The sequence below is a fragment of the Homalodisca vitripennis genome, unplaced genomic scaffold (genome assembly GCF_021130785.1).
Source record: "Homalodisca vitripennis isolate AUS2020 unplaced genomic scaffold, UT_GWSS_2.1 ScUCBcl_4666;HRSCAF=10986, whole genome shotgun sequence".
NCBI lineage: Eukaryota > Metazoa > Arthropoda > Insecta > Hemiptera > Cicadellidae > Homalodisca > Homalodisca vitripennis.
The window spans coordinates 81,413-89,663 of NW_025780805.1; positions in this window are offsets into that span (position 1 = coordinate 81,413).

The window sequence follows — 8,251 nt, forward strand, 5'->3', positions numbered from 1 at the left end:
AATAAGCACGCCATTTTGAATAGTGTTTCTTTTACAGCATTATAACCTTAATCTATTTATTGTGACTATATCTAGCCTTGGGAGTTCTACATTATAAATGAATGGCCTTGTACAGTATACTGACTTAATAACACTACACCACTCTGGCTTTACTACTTGGCTGTTTCTCTTCCTGAATTAGTCTGCGTATTTCAACTTTAATATAGTTACTAAAATCATGAGGTAGAGCTAGCTGGTTGCCACTTCTGTTATATGGAAGGCAAGTCCGTTTGCCAGATCATGATATTTAGCAGTATTAATAGTTTGGATCGTTGCTTGAGAGAAAAAACATAATTATATTTTGTTTACTTGGAACTGAGTGCTGAGTTCTGATGACTTCAAGATGGCATATAGTTTAGCTGTTTGACTGGAGGCAAGCTTAAGCAATTATTATCTAAATTAAATTTAAAGACCTTGAGATTTTACTGTTGCTCCAATGCCTTTATTATCTGAAGTATGAGTGTGTATTTCAATATAGTATTGGATGTGCTCTTTATGATGTATAAGAAAATTACACTGCATTTATGTTGATGGAACATCCCATTTGCGCATAAAATAACCACTTATACCAAAGATACACTTTATTTAAGTGTCAGTTATAATAAATGTTTATCTAATACACGTAACAGGGTGTTCTGTTTAATGAGACCTATATATTTTTACTCTCTTTTAATCCTCAGCATTCGGCCATGCCAGACTCGAAGTACGATGTCTACATACGATTTGACATCCCCGAGATTTCAACCCGTGATTTCTCAATTATAAGGGTGAGATTATATCCATTTGAACACGGAGTAGGACTACTTATAGTCTAGACTATTTACTTTATCCATCAATTTTATTTATTTTCTTATGCTGATATCTATGACCAACTGCCAGAAAGTTAAAAGTATCTAAAACAAAGAAAATTGGGTAGGACAGAACATTAACAACTAACGTAACATTATTGTGTCAGCATCCGTCTACGTATATGAAGGGTTGGTGGTTTACGGTTTCCGTTTGAATTAAAATAATGGGAGTTGATTTAAATGCGATTAAAACTTACATACGTGTCTCTTATTCATCGTGTGCTTGGGCTTCAGGAAGAGTCAGATAGGTCAATGATGCTCAAGAAGACATCAGGTCAAGTTAGATAATTGAAACAAATCGTTGGTTTGCACCCCTTAAATTTAATTTCTAAAATTAAAATTTAATTTCGTTTCTATAAATTTAATTTTCTCGTATAAAAAAGACAACAAAATTAGTTTAATATCAGATCTGGAAGACTATTTCAATATAACGTACAATAAATTTGGTGCTTACCTCAAAATCCCTCCGGAAAAAAAATTTAGAAACACGGCGCACTGTAATCAACTTAATTCACGAAAATAACCAAAAGAAGGGCGAAAATTATGAGCTGGCGGTTTTTATAGTTCCTCTTCCCCCCAATTCTGATGGACATCCGCGGTGTTCTCTCATTGGCCCAGCCGTATCCAACTGGAGAACAATAGCCTTCCCAGATCTAACGTAACTGCAGTACAAGACAAGTTCTGATCAATTCAAGGCAGAGAACCGCCTTCCTAATAATAATTTAAAGTTGCCAGAACTAACTTGCCAAAGGATTACATATTCGTTTTTACCCTAACTTCTCACAATCTAATTAAAATTAAATCCCAATATTTCTTTTCCAAAATTTTCATTTAATTTAAGTTTTAATTTAAAAAACTCAACCAATGTAGCTTTGAAAACGCAACATTACCCCCCCCCCATCTCTTTTAATTCTAAATACGGCCCAGCAGTTGATAAAAAATTTTAACACCTATTAGCAATTCAAAATGTTTTTAAAATGTACATAATTTAGTTACCCACCAATGTTTTTGGAAACAGACTGAACAGTTAAACAAATATAGGTTGACCCGCTATAAAAGGAAGGAAGGTCAATGACTCGAGATAGTAAAGCCTAAAACCCACACAATTCTAATTTTACTATATCTACAGCAGGTCAGTCGTTCCCAGTGCAAGGTATTTTGTCCCTTCCGGTCTCCTCCTGTTGACGTTTATGTTTTTACGATGATTTTCAATGCCAAGAACAGTCATATGTTGTGTACTGGTTCATGACAGATATTGTATGTAGTGAGCGGGCTATGTCGGGCGCCTGCAGAAGCCGTTTTGTAGGATTCCTGATCTTGATGCGCCAGTCTTCCCTCCCCCCACCACCGCTACACAAGTTAATGCATTCCAGTTGATGTCAGTTGTTGCTGCTTAATGAGTTTCAAGAATTCAGGAGACAACTAATGATATTTTACGTGTATTTTAAGTGGCTATACAAATGCCTTAAAATAAACAAGTTCTTCTCTAAAATCTGAGGCAAGGTCAGTGGGATACTTTTGTATCAAAATTTTGCTTTTGCACAGCTTCTTACTCTTTGTCTAATAACGAACAAACCTTTTCCTTGTACTTCTTTGAGAGATCTGTATAAATTGAAATAACTCCAAGATCAGAGTTATTGTTTTGCATAAATGTTTGATTATAAAGAATATAAGTTGACGTTTTGATATATACTTCGACCTCTTTCATTGTTGTTGTTAAGTTTACTTCACATGTCAAGTGATCTAATCTTGATAATTTAGTTTCATTTTTGGTGTTAATTATTGTGATTTATTACTTTAACTTTTAACTTCACAGTCAAACTTATAATGAGAGATAAACAGTGAGTTTATTTGGATTTCTTTATGAATTTTGTCTTGTTTTCAGTTGGACGCTTAATGAGAGGTTAGGTTATAGTGGTCAGTTATTACCCCGTCGAACTTTTGTGTGAAGTAACTAGTGTTCTTTGCTGTAGTTTTCCCAGTGATTTGTATTACTATGTATTATTAGTGTACTTCTGATTTCATTTCCTTCTGTGTACGGGGCCTGACCCGACATGTCGGAGGGTCCGGCCCTGAGCTCCGCTGAGACGGAGAATATGGAGGTACAGAGAGCTGTTCACACTATTATTGTACCCGATTATGATTACATGGATAGTTCTACTTTAGAAAGTAATGAAAATAAACGAAAAAGAGACATAGATGCTAGTAGCCCTTTTGAGAATCAGGACAATAACAAAATTTTACCAAACTTTAAAAAAGCATTTATGAAGAGATATTACAAATCTGACAATTAAAGGGCCTTTTGAAATTATTATTCAAGATACAGAAAAACGTAAATTAAAACCCATTTATAATAGGTAAAATAGTGAAGAACCATTATGAAGACATTGAACACATAGAACGTTCAGGAAAAATCATGTAGTAACATGTAAAAACCATGAGGCAGCTAATATTTTAGTAGACTCTCAATATTTGTCTCGTTACAATGTTTTTTGTACCATCCGTTAACCTTTATCGTAAACTCATCAACGGGGGTAAAATGCCTTTAACAACAACAAAAAGTCTTCATCGAGATTTGAATTGTTTGGGTTCATTCATTCGTTGAGAATCTCCAGGGAGCTTATTGATTACCTAGACACCCACTTGAGATGGCAAGTGTTCGAACATAGTCGTTCTATAATATTCAGTTCTTAAATTTTTCCTGCCTCTGGTCTTGTACTGGTGGACGTCCTGAACCAGTTCACATTAGAACCGGCAGTACCGGGTGACATCGAGAATATAGAAGTTAGGCAAGGTCAAAAAATCCAAGCTTCCTAAAGGCAATTTTACACGAATCTCTAAGTTTTAATTTCAAAATTATTCTAACAGCTTTCTTTTGTGTTCTAATAATTACTCTACCAAATTCGTATTTAAAACAGCTGCCCCATAGTCCCAAACCGTAGGTAAAATGTGGATGTACTATGCCAAAGTAGGCTGTTTTCAGTCCATCCAACGAGTAAAATATTGCTGGACATACATGCCTGAGACAACCTTTGTTGGCAAACTCTGTCAACATGATCGCTCCAGATAAGTCCCCGGTCCAGGAACATCCCCAGAAACTTGGTGGATTCGGCTTCATCTAGGATAGCGTCATCCGCCACCACAATTAGTCTGTATTCGTCTTCTTGTTGACGGAGACAAAATTTGATTACGTCAGTTTTGACTTAGTAGTTTTCGGATTTATCTTTTTAAAAGTGCGTTTAGTTCAATACAGGCTTTGACCTCAAGATCTTGTGTCGTATTTGATCTGATGCAGAGAGTCGTATCGTCCGTATATTAAATCACCTCTCCATTTTGAATTGATGAATTCCTGCCCACTATGCCTAGCGCACAGTTCTTATCAATATAAGCGTTGACTAGTGCCGTCTCCTTATTTATTGGATAATTAGTTGACAGGTCGTGTTGGTGGGGCAGAGTTGAGACAATCACCTTAGCAGTTGTCAGCTTGGCAGTGATGCAGCGCTCCAGATGTCTATAAATATTGTTCTGCAGTACAGCTGCAAGATCGTTGGTTCCCGCTATGAGAACATAGCAATTGCCAGTTGGATGGGTAACGTCAGAATTCACGGCCTGCAGCTTTGCTCCCGACCTACGGGCTCCTTCTACTGTTTTACCTCCGGTCACCATGCCTCGAACGAGGTCAGCAATATCACTTCCATTGCTGTCACCGTTGATCCAGACCTTACGGAAAAGCAGTGATGCTTTTGGTTTAAAAACAGGTGGCTAGGCCTGCTTCCTTCGAGCTGGTTTTGAAGCAGTCATATTTGGTGTATTCGTTTATAGTTTTTATTTTTGTTTCGGCTTTCCTGGGATACATCATTCTGCCCTCCACACTGGCCGCACCCTGTCTCCCTCAGATTCCGCAGCTCGGCCTCAACCCCCTCCACCGTGGTCCTCAGGTTGATGACAACACGTTCATTTTTACACACTGCTAATTAATTATATACTGCTATTATATAGATCAATTGATTTTTTAATATGTTTTACGTGTATTCCAGCCATTTCTAAATATGGTGATAATCTTACAATTATTTGTTACTATCTTAGAGCTACTTTAAGCTTATATACTAAAATACGCACTCAAGTTTATCAATCGATCCTATAGCAGCAGATACAGTAGTAATCAAAAACTGTGTTATAAAATTTTATAACCATGTTGTTTAGAGAAATACTATTTTCATTGTTTCTTTTCTAAAAAATTATGGATAAGCTCTACCCATCTCAATTTATATACAGAACTGACTAAGCCATTGGATGAATTAAGCCTTTTAGTTTGTTACAGAATTTTGCTGAATTTAAAATTCTAAACTTACTGTTAAAGGAAGTAAACCTTGTTTGATATTTTCTAAAATTTAACTAGCAAACTATTTTTGGGTTTGAACAACTTTTTAGCAGTCTGTTTTATTAGTTCTTAAATGTATCTCATAACATAGGCTTCTTTCTATGCTGGCTTAAGCTCTATGTTGGCCTTAGACTTTTCGAAAATGAGAAAAACCTGTTCAACGTTATCACATGGTGATCCATACATTTAACCCCCAGATACAACTGAGTAAAAACACTATTGATAAATTAACTGAGATGTAAAAAGTTAGAAACCTACTAAATAATTGTAATAAAATTCACAAAAGTCTGCTCGATATTTTCTGTTATCTACCAAAATACTCTCTCTGCCACAAATAACTTTATTAGGTAACAATCATGGTAGAGGTGCTTTCTCCTGACATCTATACTGTTTCAGAATATAGATCTATGGCTTTAATTGACTCTATGATCAGAATTGACAATTATTAATTGGCTAGCTCATTTTATGGAAAAATAAAATTGGTTGTGGTGTTATAATTCTTGCCTAATCTAGATTAAAAACTCCATCCTCCATAATATCTCTTTTCCATGCTAGAAAAAAATAATAAAATAAACGTTAATGTATAAAAATACACCAGTCTGAATACTCCTGAAGATAACAGTAGACAATTATCAGAATAGAGAGGGTAAGTCAAAGCTGTTGTATATAAAATAGGTTTACTAGGTAAGTTTACCAAATAATACAAACTTGTCCTCCCAAGAAACTAAACAACTTGGAAACTTTACAATTTTATATACAATTTATAAACAAAAATAAATAATGAATATGAAATTAACTTTAATTTAGTAAAAAAAAAACTCTAGAAATAATAAAGTAAAACTGTTCAGACTATTAAAGTAATTATATCCTTCAGTTTAGTAAAACTCTAAAATGAAGGTTCTGGAGCAATAATGCTAGTTACAAATTTTCCCTACCCAAAATATCATCCAACTATACAGCCGATGTTTTAATTTGAATGTTAATGTGCTCTCACTTTATCACTTGATTGAGTTGAAATACTGACCAGAATTTACTTTCATCAAGTGTTTTAGTGTGTTTTAGTTGTGTTTTAGTTTGCAATCAAGAATAGTATACAGTCGCATGAAATCATTCATGACTCTTTCATTGAGAGCCTCTTCATCATCTCCTTGCCCACTTACAAAATGGTGCTGAATTGTGTCTACATTCCTCCAGGACAACCTATCACCATATACCAAAGCATATTGTGAGTTGGTGGATGAAGTAGTATCTTCTTTACCTCCATCATCTTCCTTGCTGCTGTCTGGTGACTTTAACATCGCCTCCTATGACTGCACTACCTCCGAACGTTCCATCACTGATCGACCCAATAAGGAACTCCTAGAGAACCTCTCGCTGAACTCCACTCCTTGGACCAAATAAATCACGTCAGGAACTTTAGACAAGTAACATTGGACTTGGTCTTCTGCAGCCTAAAGTCGGTCCCCGTCCATGCTGCAGATGAGTATCTGGTTCAAGCCGATCCCCATCATCCTCCTCTATCTTTCTCGCTGCCAGTTACTCGAGGTCTCCCTCCTGCTAGATTTTACACCTGTCCCAAAATCTTCGTAAGTGTAACCTACGTGCTGCTTCTGAGATGCTCTCAGCAGTAGATCTTTCTTTTGTACGTGATTTGTCTAACGTCCAGGAGGGCTTTGGAAGAATGATCTCATTGCTTGGTGAAATTTGCGTTAAATGCAGTCCCCATTAAACGGATCGGCATTTCACCCTTCCCTAAGTGGTTTTTCTGTGGAGCTTATCAATCGGGTCATTCAGAAGAAGATAGCCCACAAACGTTTACAAGCAAAACATTCCTTCCTGCACACTACACAAGGTTTTGTGGGTTTGCGTAATATCTGCAGGAATCTTAGTCGCACTTGTTATAGAAACTATCTGAAGCACATAGAGGACTCAATTCCGTACAACCCTAAAAGCTTCTGGAGTTTTGTTCGTTCCTCTGGCGAATCTCCTGTTATTCCATCTATTTATTAGTTTTAATGGCCACTCCTCAAATAATCCACAAGAGAGAGCTAATATGTTTTCAGCATTCATTTTCTTCTGTTTTCTCGGAGCCCGTAGTTTTCAACCACCACCATTTAACTTTAATGCCAACTCTTCCCTGTCGATGATTTTCGTTCTCTGTATTAGAGGTCTTGGAAGTCCTCAGGAAAATTGATGTCAGGAAGGGTGCTGGCCCAGATAATGTATCTCCGTCCTTCTTGCAGCACTGGCAGTGACACCCTGGCCCAACCTCTGGCTAAACTATTCAACTTGTCCATTTCAAAAGGAATATATCCTGAAATTTTCAAAATGGGGCATATTGTTCCTATTCATAAAGCGGCCTCTCTATCGAAGGTCGAGAACTACCGTCCTATTACAATCCTATCAGCGGTAGGGAAGGTGTTCGAAGTGCTAGTGCTCTCTCGTCTTAAAGCCTTTCTGAAACCCCTAATCTGTCCTAGTCAACATGGCTTCACCACCTCCAGATCTACCGTCACCAACCTAATGATATTCGAAAGAGAGTATATTATCTGCACTAGGATCACGTAAACAGCTGGACGTTGCCTTTATTGACTTTGCCAAGGCCTTTGACAAGGTTGACCACTCCATCCTCACCAATAAGTTAGAGGGATATGGAATCAATGGCCCGTTTGCTCTCCTGGTTCCGCGACTATCTGCTTGGCCGGCACTTAAGGGTAAAATTACCTGATGCGCTCTCCCAGGAATTTCTGCAAACTTCCGGTGTTACCTCAAGGATCGATTCTTGGCCCTCTTCATCATTTTCATTAATGACATAAACCTCCGTTCTTCTGGTGGATGCTCTACTCTTTGCTGATGATGTGAAGATTTACACTGTTGGTCTCCAGCGATGAGGACTTTGCACGTCTACAGACAAGTCTTCATAATGTATTCGATTGGTGCGTTTCCAGTAACCATGAAGTTAAACTCTTCAAAGTGTTTTGTC